Below are 19,515 nucleotides of genomic sequence, written 5' to 3'. Positions count from 1 at the left end.
TTTAGCAAAAGGATTTCAGGTATATTCACTCCTTCCTGCAAGTTTATAGTCTGAGATAAGACCTGGACTTATTCTGAGGTATGTTAGAGGTAATTAGATATAATGTCAGCACTCACTGTTTCTATAAAAGTAGTCTCTCCAGAATGACAAGTTACATTGCAAGGCCCTCTTGGTTAATAAAGGGCCAGAGAGCAATGGAGGGTTCTGTCTGGCTGGTGGCAGCAGACAGGTCGATGTAAAGTGGTTTCTACCTGAGTGCCAGGCTCCCGCCATCAGCAGACTCTGCTGCAGTTAATCAAATGAGACACAGTTGACGGAAACACCATATCTGGTTGTGCAGGGGCCACCAGGGTTTCAGGCCTCCAAATGAATACTCAGCGGTAAAGAGTCCACTTGCAATGCAGGAGACAAAGGTTTGATCCCTGGCTTGGGAAGATCCCCTGGAGTAGGGAATGGCAACCCACTCCAGTAATCGTGCCTGGAGAATCCCACGAAGAGAGGAGCCTGGTGAGCCCCAGTCCACGGGGTCGCAAGGAGCCTGACCCAACTGATGACCATAACATAGCAACGAATGTTACAGAAAGGCTGACGTTCTGTGTTAGGCCCGCTCCTGGGACCAGCGTCGGGGACGCGATGATGCCCTGTGTCGATGCTGCACAGCCAGGGGTGAGGGGACGGGGGTCGTCGCCTGCGTTTACGGGGTGTGACTGCGGAACAGTTCTCCAGCTCCTCATGCTTCTGACATGGAACTGGTTCCACAGATGCTGACTTCATTTAAACGTTCTCTCTTGGCTTCTGCTGGGTCCCTGTACGAATCTGGTCTGGAATCATCTTGCATATTAGAGACTGCACTTGCCCTGTGTCAGAGGGACACCGTCTATGGTTTCTTGAGGGTCTCATTCAGCACTGAGTGCACTTGCCTGTGTGTCAGAGGAGCATGCTTTATTGTTTTATCAGGGTTCCATTCAGAAGTGAGTTCACTTTCCTGAGCTTCAGAGGGGCACAGTTTATTGGGTTCATCAGGGTTTCATTCAGCAGTGAGTTCTCTTTACCGAGTGTCAGAGGTGCACAATTTATTGCTTCCATCAGGGTTCCTTTGGCAGTGAGTTCACTTTCCCGAGTGTCAGAGGTGCACAGTTTACTAGTTTCATTAGGGTTTCATTTAGCAGTGAGTTCACTTTCTCTAGTGTCAGAGGTGCACACTTTATTGATTTCATCAGGGTTTCATTCTCCAGTGAGTTCACTTTCCCGAGTGTCAGAGGTACACAGTTTATTGTTTTCTCTCAGGGTTTTGGTCAGCAGTGAGTTCACTTTCCCGAGTGTCACAGGTGCTCAGTTTATTGATTTTTTTCATGGTTTCATTCAGCAGTAAGTTCTCTTTCCCGAGTGTCAGAGGTGCACAGTTTATTGCTTGCATTGCAGGTTTCATTGAGCAGTGAGTTCACTTTCCTGAGTGTTAGAAGTGCTCGGTTTATTGATTTCATCAGGGTTTCATTCAACAGTGAGTTCACTTTTCCAAGTGTCAGAGGTACACAGTTTATTGATTTCATCAGGGTTTCATTCAACCGTGAGTTTTCTTTCCCGAGTGTCAGAGGCACACAGTTTATTGTTTTCACTCAGGGTTTTGGTCAGCAGTGAGTTCACTTTCCCGAGGGTCAGAGGTGCTGAGTTTATTGATTGCATTAGGGTTTCATTGAGCAGTGACTTCACTTTCCCAAGTGTCCGAGGTGCACACTTTAGTGATTCCATCAGCGATTGATTGAGCAGTGAGTTCACTTTCCCGAGTGTCAGAGGTGCACAGTTTATTGATTTCATCAGGGTTTCATTCAACAGTGAGTTCACTTTTCCAAGTGTCAGAGGTGCACAGTTTATTGATTTCATCAGGGTTTCATTCAACCGTGAGTTTTCTTTCCCGAGTGTCAGAGGCACACAGTTTATTGTTTTCATTCAGGGTTTCATTCAGCCGTGAGTTCATATTCCCGAGTGTCAGAGGTGCACAGTTTATTGATTTCATTCAGGGTTTCGTTCAGCATTGAGTTAACTTTCCCCATGGTCAGAGGTGCACACTTTAGTGATTCCATCAGCGATTGATTGAGCAGTGAGTTCACTTTCCCGAGTGTCAGAGGTGCACAGTTTATTGATTCTTCAGAGTTTCAGTAAACAGTGAGTTCACTTTCCCAAGTGTTAGAGGTGCACAGTTTATTGATTCCGTCATGGTTCCATTCAGCTGTGAGTTCTCTTTCCTGAGTGTCAGAGGTGCACAGTATATTGATTTCATTCAGGGTTTCATTCAGCATTGAGATCACTTTCCCTAGCGTCAAAAGGTACACGGTTTATTATGTTCATCAGGGTTTCATTCAGAGGTAAGTTCACTTTCCCGAGAGTCTGAGGTGAACAGTTTATTGATTCCATCAGGGTTGCATTGAGCAGTGAGTTCACTTTCCCGAGTGTCAGAGGTGCACACTTTATTGATTTCATCAGGGTTTCATTCAACCGTGAGTTTTCTTTCCCGAGTGTCAGATGTACATAGTTTATTGTTTTCACTCAGGGTTTTGGTCAGCAGTGAGTTCACGTTCCCGAGTGTCAGAGGTGCTCAGTTCATTGATTTTTTTCATGGTTTCATTCAGCAGTAAGTTCTCTTTCCTGAGTGTCCGAGGTGCACAGGTTATTGACTTCTTCAGGGTTTCATTCAGCAGTGAGTTCTCTTTACCGAGTGTCAGAGGTGCACAATTTATTGCTTCCATCAGGGTTCCATTCGGCAGTGAGTTCACTTTCCCGAGTGTCAGAGGTGCACAGTTTACTAGTTTCATTAGGGTTTCATTTAGCAGTGAGTTCACTTTCTATAGTGTCAGAGGTGCACACTTTATTGATTTCATCAGGGTTTCATTCTCCAGTGAGTTCAGTTTCCTGAGTGTCAGAGGTGCACACTTTGATGATTTCATCAGGGTTTCTTTCTCCGGTGAGTTCACTTTCCCGAGTGTCAGAGGTTCACAGATTATTGTTTTCATCAGGGTTTCATTGACAGTGAGTTCACTTCCCCGAGTGTCAGAGGTGCTCATTTATTGATTTTTTCATGGTTTCGTTCAGCACTGAGTTCACTTTCCCGGTGTGAGAGGTGCACAGTTTATTGATTTTGTCAGCTTTTCATTCAGCAGTGAGTTCACTTTCCGGAGTGTCAGAGGTGCACAGTTTATTGATGCCATCAGCGATTCATTGAGCAGTAAGTTCACTTTCCCGAGTGTTAGAGGTGCACAGCTTATTGATTCTATCTTGGTTCCATTCAGTTGTGAGATCTCTTTCCTGAGTGTCAGAGGTGCACAGTTTATTGCTTTCAATCAGGGTTTCCTTCAGCAGTGAGTTTACTTACCTGCGTGCCAGAGGTACACACTTTATTGATTCATTCAGCGTTTCATTGAGCAGTGAGTTCACTTTCCCAAGTGTCAGAGGTGCACAGTTTATTGATTTCATCAGGGTTTCATTGAGCAGTGACTTTACTTTCCTGAGTGTGAGACGTGAACACTTTATTGATTTCATCACGGTTTCATTCAGCAATGAGTTCACTTTCCCAAGTGTCAGAGGTGCACAGTTTATTGTTTTGATCAGGGTTTCATTCAGCAGTGAGTTCACTTTCCCGAGTGTGAGAGGTTCACAGTTTATTGTTTCATCACGGTTTCCTTCAGCAGTGAGTTCACTTTCCCAAGTGTCAGTGGTGCACACTTTTGATTTCATCACGGTTTCATTCAACTGTGAGTTTTCTTTCCCGAGTGTCAAAGGTACACAGTTTATTGTTTTCTCTCAGGGTTTTGGTCAGCAGTGAGTTCAATTTCCCGGGTGTCACAGGTGCTCAGTTTATTGATTTTTTTCATGGTTTCATTCAGCAGTAAGTTCACTTTTCCGAGTGTCAGAGGTGCACTGTTTATGGCTTTCAGTCCGGGTTTCCTTCAGCAGTCAGTTTTCTTTCATGCGTGTCAGAGGTACACACTTTATTGATTCATTCAGCGTTTCATTGAGCAGTGAGTTCACTTTCCCAAGTGTTAGAGGTGCACAGTTTATTGATTTCATAGGGTTTCATTGAGCAGTGAGTTAACTTTCCCGAGTGTGAGACGTGCACAGTTTATTGATTTCATCACCGTTTCATTCAGCAATGAGTTCACTTTCCCAGGTATCAGAGGTGCACAGTTTATTGATTTCATCAGGGTTTCATTCAGCAGAGAGTTCTCTTTACCGAGTGTCAGAGGTGCACAATTTATTGCTTCCGTCAGGGTTCCATTCAACAGTGAGTTCACTTTCCCGAGTGTCAGAGGTGCACAGTTTACTAGTTTCATTAGGGTTTCATTTAGCAGTGAGTTCACTTTCTCTAGTGTCAGAGGTGCACACTTTATTGATTTCATCAGGGTTTCATTCTCCAGTGAGTTCAGTTTCCTGAGTGTCAGAGGTGCACACTTTATTGATTTCATCAGGGTTTCTTTCTCCGGTGAGTTCACTTACCCGAGTGTCAGAGGTTCACAGATTATTGTTTTCATCAGGGTGTCATTGAGCAGTGAGTTCACTTTCCCGAGTGTCACAGGTGCTCAGTTTATTGATTTTTTTCATGGTTTCATTCAGCAGTAAGTTCTCTTTCCCGAGTGTCAGAGGTGCACAGTTTATTGCTTGCATTGCAGGTTTCATTGAGCAGTGAGTTCACTTTCCTGAGTGTTAGAAGTGCACAGTTTATTGATTTCATCAGGGTTTCATTCAACAGTGAGTTCACTTTTCCAAGTGTCAGAGGTGCACAGTTTATTGATTTCATCAGGGTTTCATTCAACCGTGAGTTTTCTTTCCCGAGTGTCAGAGGCACACAGTTTATTGTTTTCACTCAGGGTTTTGGTCAGCAGTGAGTTCACTTTCCCGAGTGTCAGAGGTGCTGAGTTTATTGATTGCATTAGGGTTTCATTGAGCAGTGACTTCACTTTCCCAAGTGTCCGAGGTGCACACTTTAGTGATTCCATCAGCGATTGATTGAGCAGTGAGTTCACTTTCCCGAGTGTCAGAGGTGCACAGTTTATTGATTTCATCAGGGTTTCATTCAACAGTGAGTTCACTTTTCCAAGTGTCAGAGGTGCACAGTTTATTGATTTCATCAGGGTTTCATTCAACCGTGAGTTTTCTTTCCCGAGTGTCAGAGGCACACAGTTTATTGTTTTCATTCAGGGTTTCGTTCAGCCGTGAGTTCACATTCCCGAGTGTCAGAGGTGCACAGTTTATTGATTTCATTCAGGGTTTCGTTCAGCATTGAGTTAACTTTCCCCATGGTCAGAGGTGCACACTTTAGTGATTCCATCAGCGATTGATTGAGCAGTGAGTTCACTTTCCCGAGTGTCAGAGGTGCACAGTTTATTGATTCTTCAGAGTTTCAGTAAACAGTGAGTTCACTTTCCCAAGTGTTAGAGGTGCACAGTTTATTGATTCCATCATGGTTCCATTCAGCTGTGAGTTCTCTTTCCTGAGTGTCAGAGGTGCACAGTATATTGATTTCATTCAGGGTTTCATTCAGCATTGAGATCCCTTTCCCTAGCGTCAAAAGGTACACGGTTTATTATGTTCATCAGGGTTTCATTCAGAGGTAAGTTCACTTTCCCGAGAGTCTGAGGTGAACAGTTTATTGATTTCATCAGGGTTTCATTCAGCAGTGAGTTCACTTTCCGGAGTGTCAGAGGTGCACAGTTTATTGATTCCATCAGGGTTGCATTGAGCAGTGAGTTCACTTTCCCGAGTGTCAGAGGTGCACACTTTATTGATTTCATCAGGGTTTCATTCAACTGTGAGTTTTCTTTCCCGACTGTCAGAGGTACACAGTTTATTGTTTTCACTCAGGGTTTTGGTCAGCAGTGAGTTCACGTTCCCGAGTGTCAGAGGTGCTCAGTTTATTGATTTCATTCAGGGTTTCGTTCAGCTGTGAGTTCACATTTCCGAGTGTCAGAGGTGCCCAGTTTATTGATTTCATTCAGGGTTTAGTTCAGCATTGAGTTAACTTTCGCCAAGGTCAGAGGTGCGCACTTTAGTGATTCCATCAGCGATTGATTGAGCAGTGAGTTCACTTTCCCAAGTGTCAGAGGTGCACAGTTTATTGATTTCTTCAGGGTTTCATTCAGCAGTGAGTTCACTTTCCCGAGTGTCAGAGGTACACAGTTTATTGATTCTTCAGGGTTTCATTAAACAGTGAGTTCACTTTCCCAAGTGTTAGAGGTACACAGTTTATTGATTCCGTCATGGTTCCATTCAGCTGTGAGTTCTCTTTCCTAAGTGTCAGAGGTGCACAGTTTATTGATTTCATCAGGGTTTCATTCAGCATTGAGTTCACTTTCCCTAGCGTAAAAAGGTACACGGTTTATTATGTTCTACAGGGTTTCATTCAGAGGTAAGTTCACTTTCCCGAGAGTCTGAGGTGATCAGTTTATTGATTTCATCAGGGTTTCATTGAGCAGTGAGTCACTTTTCCGGTGTTTGAGGTGCACAGTTTATTGATTTTGTCAGCTTTTCATGAGCAGTGAGTTCATTTTCCCGCGGGTCAGAGGTGCACAGTTTATTGATTTCATCAGGATTTCATTCAGCAATGAGTTCACTTTCCGGATTGTCAGAGGTGCACAGTTTATTGATTTCATTCATGGTTTCGTTCAGCAGTGAGTTCACTTTCCCGAGTGTCAGAGGTGCACAGTTTATTGATTTCATTCATGGTTTCATTCAGCAGTGAGTTCACTTTCCCAAGTGTCAGAGGTGCACAGTTTACTAGTTTCATTAGGGTTTCATTTAGCAGTGAGTTCACTTTCTCTAGTGTCAGAGGTGCACACTTTATTGATTCATCAGGGTTTCATTCTCCAGTGAGTTCAGTTTCCTGAGTGTCAGAGGTGCACACTTTATTGATTTCATCAGGGTTTCTTTCTCCGGTGAGTTCACTTTCCCGAGTGTCAGAGGTACACAGTTTATTGTTTTCTCTCAGGGTTTTGGTCAGCAGTGAGTTCACTTTCCCGAGTGTCACAGGTGCTCAGTTTATTGATTTTTTTCATGGTTTCATTCAGCAGTAAGTTCTCTTTCCCGAGTGTCCGAGGTGCACAGTTTATTGCTTGCATTGCAGGTTTCATTGAGCAGTGAGTTCACTTTCCTGAGTGTTAGAAGTGCACAGTTTATTGATTTCATCAGGGTTTCATTCAACTTGAGTTCACTTTCCCATGTGTCAGAGGTGCACAGTTTATTGATTTCATCAGGGTTTCATTCAACCGTGAGTTTTCTTTCCCGAGTGTCAGAGGTACACAGTTCATTGTTTTCACTCAGGGTTTTGGTCAGCAGTGAGCTCACTTTCCCGAGTGTCAGAGGTGCTGAGTTTATTGATTTCATTAGGGTTTCATTGAGCCGTGACTTCACTTTCCCATGTGTCAGAGGTGCCCAGTTTATTGATTTCATTCAGGGTTTCGTTCAGCCGTGAGTTCACATTCCCGAGTGTCAGAGGTGCACAGTTTATTGATTTCATTCAGCGTTTCGTTCAGCATTGAGTTAACTTTCTCCAAGGTCAGAGGGGCACACTTTAGTGATTCCATCAGCGATTGATTGAGTAGTGAGTTCTCTTTCCCGAGTGTCAGAGGTGCACAGTTTATTGATTTCTTCAGGGTTTCATTCAGCAGTGAGTTCTCTTTACCGGGTGTCAGAGGTGCACAATTTATTGCTTCCATCAGGGTTCCATTCGGCAGTGAGTTCACTTTCCCCAGTGTCAGAGGTGCACAGTTTACTAGTTTCATTAGGGTTTCATTTAGCAGTGAGTTCACTTTCTCTAGTGTCAGAGGTGCACACTTTATTGATTTCATCAGGGTTTCTTTCTCCGGTGAGTTCACTTTCCCAAGTGTCAGAGGTTCCCAGTTTATTGTTTTCATCAGGGTTTCATTGAGCAGTGAGTTCACTTCCCCGAGTGTCAGAGGTGCTCATTTATTGATTTTTCCATGGTTTCGTTCAGCAGTGAGTTCACTTTCCCGGTGTTTGAGGTGCACAGTTTATTGATTTTGTCAGCTTTTCATGAGCAGTGAGTTCATTTTCCCGCGGGTCAGAGGTGCACAGTTTATTGATTTCATCAGGGTTTCATTCAGCAGTGAGTTCACTTTCCGGATTGTCAGAGGTGCACAGTTTATTGATTTCATTCATGGTTTCGTTCAGCAGTGAGTTCACTTTTCCGAGTGTCGGATGTGCACAGTTTATTGATTTCTTCCGGGTTTCAGTGTCTGGTGTGTTCACTTTCCCGAGCGTCACAGGTGCACAGTTTATTGATTTCATCAGAGTTTCATTCAGCAGTGACTTCACTTTCCCGAGAGTCAGAGGTGCACACTTACTGATTTCATCAGTTTCATTCTCCGGTGAGTTCACTTTCCGGACTGTCAGACGTGCACAGTTTATTGATTCGATCAGGGTTTCATTCAGCAGTGAGTTCACTTTCCCGAGTGTGAGAGGTTCACAGTTTATTGTTTCATCATGGATTCCTTCAGCAGTGAGTTCACTTTCCCAAGTGTCAGTGGTGCACACTTTATTGATTTCATCAGGGTTTCATTCTTCCGTGAGTTTTCTTTCCCGACTGTCAGAGGTACACAGTTTATTGTTTTCTCTCAGGGTTTTTGTCAGCAGTGAGTTCACTTTCCCGAGTGTCAGAGGTGCTCAGTTTATTGATTTTTTTCATGGTTTCATTCAGCAGTAAGTTCTCTTTCCCGAGTGTCCGAGGTGCACAGTTTATTGCTTGCATTGCAGGTTTCATTGAGCAGTGAGTTCACTTTCCTGAGTGTTAGAAGTGCACAGTTTATTGATTTCATCAGGGTTTCATTCAACTTGAGTTCACTTTCCCAAGTGTTAGAGGTGGGCAGTTTATTGATTCCGTCATGGTTTCATTCAGCTGTGAGTTCTCTTTCCTCAGTGTCAGAGGTGCACACTTTATTGATTTCATCAGGGTTTCATTCAGCATTGAGTTCACTTTCCCTAGCTTCAAAAGGTACACGGTTTATTACGTTCATCAGGGTTTAATTCAGAGGTAAGTTCACTTTCCTGAGAGTCTGAGGTGAACAGTTTATTGATATCATCAGGGTTTCATTCAGCAGTGAGTTCACTTTCCCGAGCGTGAGAGGTTCACAGTTTATTGTTTCATCACGGTTTCCTTGAGCAGTGAGTTCACTTTCCCAAGTGTCAGTGGTGCACACTTTATTGATTTCATCAGGGTTTCATTCAACCGTGAGTTTTCTTTCCAGAGTGTCAGAGGTACACAGTTTATTGTTTTCTCTCAGGGTTTTTGTCAGCAGTGAGTTCACTTTCCCGAGTGTCACTGGTGCTCAGTTTATTGATTTTTTTCATGGTTTCATTCAGCAGTAAGTTCTCTTTCCCGAGTGTCAGAGGTGCACAGTTTATTGCTTGCATTGCAGGTTTCATTGAGCAGTGAGTTCACTTTCCTGAGTGTTAGAAGTGCACAGTTTATTGATTTCATCAGGGTTTCATTCAACTTGAGTTCACTTTCCCAAGTGTCAGAGGTGCACACTTTATTGATTTCATCAGGGTTTCATTCAACCGTGAGTTTTCTTTCCCGAGTGTCAGAGGTACACAGTTCATTGTTTTCACTCAGGGTTTTGGTCAGCAGTGAGCTCACTTTCCCGAGTGTCAGAGGTGCTGAGTTTATTGATTTCATTAGGGTTTCATTGAGCCGTGACTTCACTTTCCCATGTGTCAGAGGTGCACAGTTTATTGATTTCATTCAGGGTTTCGTTCAGCCGTGAGTTCACATTCCCGAGTGTCAGAGGTGCACAGTTTATTGATTTCATTCAGCGTTTCGTTCAGCATTGAGTTAACTTTCTCCAAGGTCAGAGGGGCACACTTTAGTGATTCCATCAGCGATTGATTGAGCAGTGAGTTCACTTTCCCGAGTGTCAGAGGTGCACAGTTTATTGATTTCTTCAGGGTTTCATTCAGCAGTCAGTTCAATTTCCCGAGTGTCAGAGGTGCACAGTTTATTGATTCTTCAGGGTTTCATTAAACAGTGAGTTCACTTTCCCAAGTGTTAGAGGTGCACAGTTTATTGATTCCGTCATGGTTTCATTCAGCTGTGAGTTCTCTTTCCTGAGTGTCAGAGGTGCACACTTTATTGATTTCATCAGCGTTTCATTCAGCATTGAGATCACTTTCCCTAGCGTCAAAAGGTACAGGGTTTATTACGTTCATCAGGGTTTCATTCAGAGGTAAGTTCACTTTCCCGAGTGTCAGAGGTACACAGTTTATTGTTTTCTCTCAGGGTTTTGGTCAGCAGTGAGCTCACTTTCCCGAGTGTCACAGGTGCTCAGTTTATTGATTTTTTTCATGGTTTCATTCAGCAGTAAGTTCTGTTTCCCGAGTGTCAGAGGTGCTCAGTTCATTGATGTTTTTCATGGTTTCATTCAGCAGTAAGTTCTCTTTCCTGAGTGTCCGAGGTGCACAGGTTATTGACTTCTTCAGGGTTTCATTCTCCGGTGTGTTCCCTTTCCGAGTGTCACAGGTACACAATTTATTGATTTCATCAGGGTTTCATTCAGCAGTGAGTTCTCTTTACCGAGTGTCAGGGGTGCACATTTATTGTTTGGTCAGGGTTTTATTCAGTAGTGAGTTCACTTTCCCAAGTGTCAGTAGTGCCCACTTTATTGATTTCATCAGGGTTTCATTCAGCATTGTGTTCACTTTCCCTAGCGTCAAAAGGTACACGGTTTATTATGTTCATCAGGGTTTCATTCAGAGGTAAGTCACTTTCCCGAGAGTCTGAGGTGAACAGTTTATTGATTTCATCACGGTTTCATTCAGCAGTGAGTTCACTTTCCCGAGTGTCAGAGGTGCACAGTTTATTCTTTTCATCAGAGTTTCATTCATCAGTGTGTTCACTCTCCCGAGTGTCAGAGGTTCACAGTTTATTGTTTCATCACGTATTCCTTCAGCAGTGAGTTTACTTTCTCAAGTGTCAGAGGTGCACACTTTATTGATTTCATCAGGGTTTCATTCAACAGTGAGTTTTCTTTCCCGAGTGTCAGACGTACACAGTTTATTTTTTTCACTCAGGGTTTTGGTCAGCAGTAAGTTTTTTTTCCCGAATGTCACAGGTGCTCAGTTTATTAATTTTTTTCATGGTTTCATTCAGCAGTAAGTTCTCTTTCCTGAGTGTCTGAGGTGCACAGGTTATTGATTTCTTCAGGGTTTCATTCTCCGGTGTGTTCCCTTTCCCGAGTGTCACAGGAGTACAGTTTATTGGTTTCATCAGGGTTTCATTCAACACTGAGTTCTCTTTACCGAGTGCCAGAGGTGCAGAATTTATTGCTTCCATCACGAATCCATTCGGCACTGAGTTCCGTTTTCTAAGTGTCAGAGGTGCACAGTTTATTGTTTTCATCAGGGTTTCATTCAGCAGTGATTTCACTTTCCCCAGTGTCAGAGCTGCACAGTTTACTAGTTTCCTTAGGGTTTCATTTAGCAGTGAGTTCACTTTCCCCAGTGTCAGAGTTGCACACTTTATTGATTTCATCAGGGTTTCTTTCTCCAGAAGTTCACTTTCCGCAGTGTCAGAGCTGCACAGTTTACTAGTTTCATCAGGGTTTCATAGAGCAGTGAGTTCACTTCCCCGAGTGTCAGAGGTGCTCATTGATTGATTTTTTTCATGGTTTCGTTCAGCAGTGAGTTCCCTTTCCCAGTGTGAGAGGTGCACAGTTTATTGATTTTGTCAGCTTTTCATTGAGCAGTGAGTTCACTTTTCCCAGTGTCAGAGGTGCACAGTTTATTGATTTCGTCAGGGTTTCATTCAGCAGTGAGTTCACTTTCTGGAGTGTCAGAGGTGCACAGTTTATTGATTTCATTCAGGGTTTCGTTCAGCATTGAGTTAACTTTCGCCAAGGTCAGAGTTGCACACTTTAGTGATTCCATCAGCGATTGATTGAGCAGTGAGTTCACTTTCCCGAGTGTCAGAGGTGCACAGTTTATTGATTCTTCAGGGTTTCATTAAAGAGTGAGTTCACTTTCCCAAGTGTCAGAGGTGCACAGTTTATTGATTTCATAGGGTTTCATTGAGAAGTGAGTTAACTTTCCCGAGTGTGAGACGTGCACAGTTTATTGATTTCATCACGGTTTTAATCAGCAGTGAGTTCACTTTCCCAAGTGTCAGAGGTGCACAGTTTATTGTTTGGTCAGGGTTTCATTCAGTAGTGAGTTCACTTTCCCAAGTGTCAGTGGTGCCCACTTTATTGATTTCATCAGGGTTTCATTCAACCGTGAGTTTTCTTTCCCGACTGTCAGAGGTACACAGTTTATTGTTTTCACTCAGGGTTTTGGTCAGCAGTGAGTTCACGTTCCCGAGTGTCAGAGGTGCTCAGTTCATTTATTTTTTTCATGGTTTCATTCAGCAGTAAGTTCTCTTTCCTGAGTGTCCGAGGTGCACAGATTATTGACTTCTTTAGGGTTTCATTCTCCGGTGTGTTCCCTTTCCGAGTGTCACAGGTGCACAGTTTATTGATTTCATCAGGATTTCATTCAGCAGTGAGTTCTCTTTACCGGGTGTCAGAGGTGCACTGTTTATTGCTTGCATTGCAGGTTTCATTGAGCAGTGAGTTCACTTTTCTGACTGTTAGAAGTGCACAGTTTATTGATTTCATCAGGGTTTCATTCAACAGTGAGTTCACTTTCTTAAGTGTCAGAGGTGCACAGTTTATTGTTTTCATCAGGGTTTCATTCAGCAGTGAGTCCACTATCCCAAATATCAGAGGTACACATTTATTGATTCCATCAGCGTTTCATTGAGCAGTGAGTTCATTTTCCCAAATGACAGAGGTGCACAGTTTATTGATTTCATTCAGGGTTTCATTCAGATGTGAGTTCACTTTCTCGAGTGTCAGAGATGCATACTTTATTGATTCCCTCAGTGTTTCATTGAGCAGTGAGTTCACTTTCCCGAGTGTCAGAGGTGCACACTTTATTGATTCCATCACCGTTTCATTGAGCAGTGAGTTCACTTTCCCGAGTGTTAGAAGTGTTCAGTTTATTGATTTCATCAGGGTTTCATTCAACAGTGAGTTCACTTTCCGAAGTTTCAGAGGTGCACAGTTTATTGATTTCATCAGGGCTTCATTGAGCAGTGAGTTCAGTCTACTGAGGGGCAGAGATGCAGATTTTATTGATTTCATCAGCGTTTGATTCAGCACTGAGTTCACTTTCCCGAGTGTCAGAAGTGCACATTTATTGATTCCCTCAGGGTTTCATTCAGTAGAGAGTTCACTTTCCCCACTGTCAGTGGTGCACACTTTATTTATTTCATGAGGGTTTCATTCTCCGGTGAGTTAACTTTCCTGAGTGTCAGAGGTGCACAGTTTATTGATTCCATCAGGGTTTCATTGAGCAGTGAGTAAACATTCCCGACTGTCAGAGGTGCACAGTTTATTGATTCGATCAGGGTCATTCAGCAATGACTTCACTTTCTGGCGTGTCAGAGGTTCACAGTGTATTGATTCCATCAGCGTTGCATTGAGCAGTGAGTTCACTTTCCCGAGTGTGAGAGTGCACAGTTTATTGTTTTCACTCAGGGTTTCATTCAACAGTGAGTTTTCTACCCAAGTGTCAGAGGTACACAGTTTATTGTTTTCACTCAGGGTTTTGGTCAGCAGTGAGTTCACTATCCCAAATGTCAGAGGTACACAATTTGATTCTATCAGTGTTTCATTTAGCAGTGAGTTCACTTTCCCTAATGTCAGAGGTGCACAGTTTATTGATACCATTCAGCATTTCATTCAGCAGTGAGTACACTGTTCCCGAGCGTGAGAGCTACTCAGTTTATTGTTTCATCACGGTTTCATTCAGATGTGAGTTCACTTTCCCGAGTGTCAGAAATGCATACTTTATTGATTCCATCAGTGTTTCATTAAACAGTGAGTTCACTTTCCCGAGTGTCAGAGGTGCACACTTTATTGATTCCATCAGCGTTTCATTGAGCAGTGAGTTCTCTTTCCCGAGTGTCAAGAGTGCACAGTTTATTGATTTCATCAGGGTTTCATTCAATAGTGAGTTCACTTTCCCAAGTATCAGAGGTGCACAGTTTATTGATTTCATCAGGGCTTCATTGAGCAGTGAGTTCAGTTTCCTGTGGGGCAGAGATGCACATTTTATTGATTTCATCAAAGTTTCTTTCTCCGTTGAGTTCACTTTCCTGCTGGCAGAGGTGCAGAGTTCATTGATTCCATCAGGGTTTCATTCAGCAGCCACTTCACTTTCCCGATGTCAGAGGTGCACAGTCTATTGATTTCATCAGGGTTTCATTCAGCATTGAGTTCACTTTCCCGAATGTAAAAAGGTACACAGTTTATTGTGTTCATCAGGGTTTCATTCAGAGGTGAGTTCACTTTCCCCGGAGTCCGAGGTGCACAGTTTATTGATTTCATCACGGTTTCATTCAGCACTTACTTCACTTTCCCAAGTGTCGGAGGTGTACAGTTTATTGATTCTTCAGGGCTTGTATCTCCCGTGAGTTCACTCTCCAGAGTGTCGGAAGTGCACAGTTTCTTGATTATTCAGAGTTTCATTGAGCAGTGATTTCACTTTCCCGAGTGTCAGAGGTGCATAGTTCATAATTCTTCAGGGTTTCATTCAGCATTGAGTTCACTTTCCTGAGTGTCGGAGGTGCACAGTTTATTGATTCTTCAGGGTTTCATTAAGCAGTGAGTTCACTTTCCCGAGTGTCAGAGGTGCACAGTATATTGATTTGATTCATGGTTTCATTCAGCAGGGAGTTCACTTTCCCGTGTGTCCGAGGTGCATAGTTTATTGATATCTTCCGGATTTCATTCTCTGGTGTGTTTACTTTCCCGAGCGTCACAGGTGCAGTTTGTTGATTTCATCAGGGTTTCATTGTCCAGTGAGTTCAGTTTCCTGAGTGTTAGAGGTACACAGTTTATTGATTTCATTCACGGTTTCGTTCAGCAGTGAGTTCACTTTCCCAAGTGTCAGAGGTGCAGAGTTTATTGATTCTCAGGGCTTGGTTCTCCGGTGAGTTCACTTTCCGGAGCTTCAGAAGTGCACAGTTTATTGATTTCATCAGGGTTTCGTTCAGCATTGAGTTCACTTTCCCGAGCATCAAAAGGTACCCAGTTTATTGTGTTCGTCAGGGTTTCGTTCAGAGGTGAGTTCACTTTCCTGAGAGTCCGAGGTGCACAGTTTATTGATTTCATCTTGGTTTCATTCAGCACTGACTTCACTTTAACGAGTGTCGGAGGTGTACAGTTTAGTGATTCTTCAGGGCTTGATTCTCCGGTGAGTTCACTTTCCCGAGTGTAAGAGGTGCACAGTTTATTGATTTCATCAGGGTTTCATTCATCAGTGAGTTCACTTTCCGGTGTCAGAGGTGCACAGTTTATTGTTTTCATCAGGGTTTCATTCAGCAGCGAATTCAGTTTCCGTAGTGTCAGAGGTGCACAGTTCATTGATTCAATTAGGGTTTCATTTAGCAGTGACTTCACTTTCTGGCCTGTCAGAGGTGCACAGCGTATTGATTCCATCAACGTTTCATTGAGCAGTGACTTCACTTTCCCGAGTGTTAGATTTGCACAGTTTATTGATTCCATCTTGGTTCCATGCAGCTGTGAGTTCTCTTTCCCGAGTGTCAGAGATGCACAGGTTATTGCTTGCATTCAAGGTTTCATGGAGCAGTGAGTTCACTTTCCCTAGTGTCAGAGCTGCACAGTTTATTGATTTCATTCAGGATTTCGTTGAGCATTGAGTTAACTTTCCCCATGGTAAGAGGTGCACACTTTAGTGATTCCATCAGCGATTGATTGAGCAGTGAGTTCACTTTACCGAGTGTCAGAGGTGCACAGTTTATTGATTTCATCAGGGTTTCATTCAGCAGTGAGTTCACCTTCCGGAGTGTCAGAAGTGCACAGTTCATTGATTCGATCAGGGTTTCATTCAGCAGTGACTTAACTTTCCGGCGTGTCAGAGGTGCACAGTGTATTGTTTCCATCCGCGTTTCATTGAGCAGTGAGTTCACTTTCCCGAGTGTTATGTGCACAGTTTATTGATTCCATCTTGGTTCCATTCAGCTGTAAGTTCTCGAGTATCAGAGGTACACAGTTTATTGATTTCATCAGGGTTTTATTGAGCAGTGAGTTCACTATCCTGCGCGTCAGATGGTACACAGTTTATTGTTTTCATCACGGTTTCATTCAGAGGTGAGTTCACTTTCCCGACTGTCCGTGGTGCACAGTTTATTGATTTCATCACGGTCTCATTAAGCACTGACTTCACTTTCCCGAGTGTCGGAGGTACTCAGGTTATTGATTTCATCAGGGTTTCATTTTCTGGTGAGTTCACTTTTCCTAGCGTCAGAGGTGCACAGTTTATTGATTTCATTAGGGTTTCATTGAGCAGTGAGTTCACTTCCCCAGTGTCAGAGGTCTCATTTATTGAATTTTTTCATGGTTTCGTTCAGCAGTCAGTTCACTTTCTTGAGTGTCCGAGGTGCACAGTTTATTGTTTTCATCAGGGTTTCTTTGAGCAGTAAGTTCACTTCCCCGAGTGTCAGAGGTGCTCATTTATTGATTTTTTTCATGGTTTCGTTCAGCAGTGAGTTCACTTTCCCGGTGTGAGAGGTACAGAGTTTATTGATTCCTTCAGCTTTTCACTGAGCAGTGAGTTCACTTTCCCGAGTGTCAGAGGTGCACACTTTATTGATTTCATCAGGGTTTCTTTCTCCGGTGAGTTCGCTTTCCCGAGTGTCACAGGTGCACAGTTTATTGTTTTCATCAGGGTTTCATTCAGCAGCGAGTTCGAATTCGGGAGTGTCAGAAGTGCACAGTTCATTGATTCGATCAGGGTTACATTCAGCAGTAATTTCACTTTCCCGCCTGTCAGAGGTACACAGTGTTTTGATTCCATCAGCGTATCATTTAGCAGTGAGTGACTTTATGTTCCCAAGTGTCGGAGGTGCACAGTTTATTGATTTCATTCTGGGTTTCATTCAGCAGTGTGTTCACTTTCAGGTGTCTGAGGTGCACAGTTAATTGTTTTCATCAGGGTTTCATTCAGCGGCGAATCCGGTTTCCGGAGTGTCAGAGGTGCACAGTTCATTGATTCGATCAGGGTTTCATTCAGCAGTGACTTCACTTTCCGGCGTGTCAGAGGTGCACGGTGTATTGATTCCATCAACGTTTCATTCAGCAGTGAGTTCACTTTCTCGAATGTTAAAGGTGCATAGTTTATTGATTCTATCTTGGTTCCTTTCAGCTGTGAGTTCTCTTTCCCGAATGTCAGAGCTGCACAGTTTATTGCTTTCAGTCAGGGTTTCCTTCAGCAGTGAGTTTACTTTCCCGCGTGTCAGAGGTACACACTTTATTGATTCATTCAGCGTTTCATTGAGCAGTGAGTTCACCTTCCCAAGTGTCAGAGTGGCACAGTTTATTGATTTCATTCCGGGTTTCGTTCAGCAGTGAGTTCACTTTCCCCAGTGTCTGAGGTGCACACTTTATTGATTTCTTTACGGTTTCATTCAGAAGTGACTTTGCTTTCCCGAGTGTCAGAGGTGCAGAGTTTTTTATTTCCATCAGTTTTCCATTCAACCGTGAGTTCACTTTCCCGAGTGTCAGAGGTCCACAGTTTATTGATTTCATCGGGTCCTTGAGCAGTGAGTTCACTTCCCGAGTGTCAGAGGTCCACAGTTTATTGATTTCATTAGGGTTTCTTTCTCCTGTGAGTTCACTTTCACGAGAGTCAGAGGAGCACAGTTTATTTTTTTCATCAGGGTTTCATTCCGCACCCCGTTCACTTTCCCGAGTGTCAGAGGTGCACCATTTATTGATTCAATCACGGTTTCATTGAGCAGTGAGTTCACTTTCCCGCGTGTCAGAGGTGCACATTTTGTGGATTTCATCAGGGTTTCTATCTCCAGTGAATTCAGTTTCACGAGTGTCAGAGCTGTGCAATTTATAGATTTCATCATGGTTTCGTTCAGCAATGAGTTCAATTTCCCGAGTGTCAAACGTGCACAGTTTATTGTTTTCATCAGGGTTTCATTGAGCAGTGAGTTCACTTTCCTGAGTGTCAGACACGCACACTTATTGATTTCTGCAGGGTTTCTTTCAGCTGTGAGTTCACTTTCCCGAGTGTCAGAGGTGCACAGTTTCTTGATTTCATCAGAGTTTGATTCCACAGGTTTTTCACTTTCCCGAGCGTCAGAGGTGCAAGGTTTATTGATTTGATCACCATTTCATTCAGCAGTGAGTTCACTTTCCCGCGTGTCAGAGTTGCACAGTTTATTGATTTCATCAGGGTTTCTTTCTCCGTTGACTTTGCTTGCCGGTTTCAGAGGTGCACAGTTCATTGATTCGATCAGGGTTTCATTCAGCAGTGACTTTAGTTTCCCCCATGTCAGAGGTGCACAGTGTATTGATTCCATCTGCGTTTCATTGAGCAGTGAGATCACTTTGCCACGTGTCAGAGGTGTACACTTTATTGATATCATTCAGGGTTTCGTTCAGCAGTGAGTTCACATTCCCGAGTGTCAGAGGTGCACAGTTTATTGATCTGATTCATGGGTTCGTGCAGCAGTGAGTTCACTTTCCCGAGCGTCACAGGTGCACAGTTTATTGATTTCATCAGGGTTTCATTCTCCGGTGAGTGCACTTTCTGGACTGTCAGAGGTGCACAGTTTATTGATTTGATCAGGGTTTCATTCAATAGTGAGTTCACTTTCCCGCAGGTCAGAGGCGCACAGTTTATTGATTATATCACGGTTTCTTTTTCCGGTGAGTTCACTATCACGATTTTCCGAGGTGCACAGTATATTGATTTCATCAGGGTTTCATTCAGCAGTGAGTTCACTTTCTCGCGAGTCAGAAGTACACACTTCATTGATTCCATCAGCATTTCATTGAGCATGAGTTCACTTTCCCAAGTGCCAGAGGTGCACCGTTTACTGATTCAATCACGGTTTCATTCAGCAGTGAGTTCACTTTCCTGCGTGTCAGTGTTGCACAGTTTATTAATTTCATCAGGGTGTCTTTCTCTGGTAAGTTCCCTTTCCCGGTTGTCAGAGGTGCACAGTTTCATTCAGAGGTGAGTTCACTTTCCCAAGTGTCAGAGGTGCACAGTTTATTGATTTCATCTCGATTTTATTCAGCAGTGAGTTCACTTTACGGAGTGTCAGAGGTGCACAGTTTATTGATTTCTTCAGGGTTTCATTCTCCGGTGAGTGTCCTTTCCCTAGCGTCAGAGGTGCACAGTTTATTGATTCCATCACGTTCCATTCAGCAGTCAGTTCTCTTTCCCGAATGTCAGAGGTGCACAGTTTATTGATTTCATTAGGGTTTCATTGAGCAGTGATTACACTTTCCCGAGTGTCAGAAGTGCACCGTTTATTGATTTGATCATGGTTTCATTCATTAGTTAGTTCACTTTCCCATGTGTCAGAGTTGCACAGTTTATTAATGTCATCAGGGTTCCTTCCTCCGGTGAGTTCACTTTCCCGAGTGTCAG

At 43.3% G+C, this 19,515-nt stretch overlaps 2 protein-coding genes across 2 annotated transcripts in view; one reads left to right on the top strand and one right to left on the bottom strand.

Annotated features, from left to right (window-relative positions):
- The window catches only part of LOC138097115 (zinc finger protein 805-like), a 724,976-nt gene that overhangs the window by 626,655 nt on the left and 78,806 nt on the right, over positions 1–19,515 (bottom strand). The gene's annotated exons all lie outside the window — the stretch shown is intronic.
- The window catches only part of ZFP28 (ZFP28 zinc finger protein), a 41,322-nt gene that overhangs the window by 9,950 nt on the left and 11,857 nt on the right, over positions 1–19,515 (top strand). The gene's annotated exons all lie outside the window — the stretch shown is intronic.

This window comes from Capricornis sumatraensis, chromosome 20 (genome assembly GCF_032405125.1).
Source record: "Capricornis sumatraensis isolate serow.1 chromosome 20, serow.2, whole genome shotgun sequence".
Lineage (NCBI taxonomy): Eukaryota > Metazoa > Chordata > Mammalia > Artiodactyla > Bovidae > Capricornis > Capricornis sumatraensis.
The sequence above is the reverse complement of the archived record's forward strand: the minus strand, read 5'-3'. Positions and strand labels throughout refer to the sequence as shown.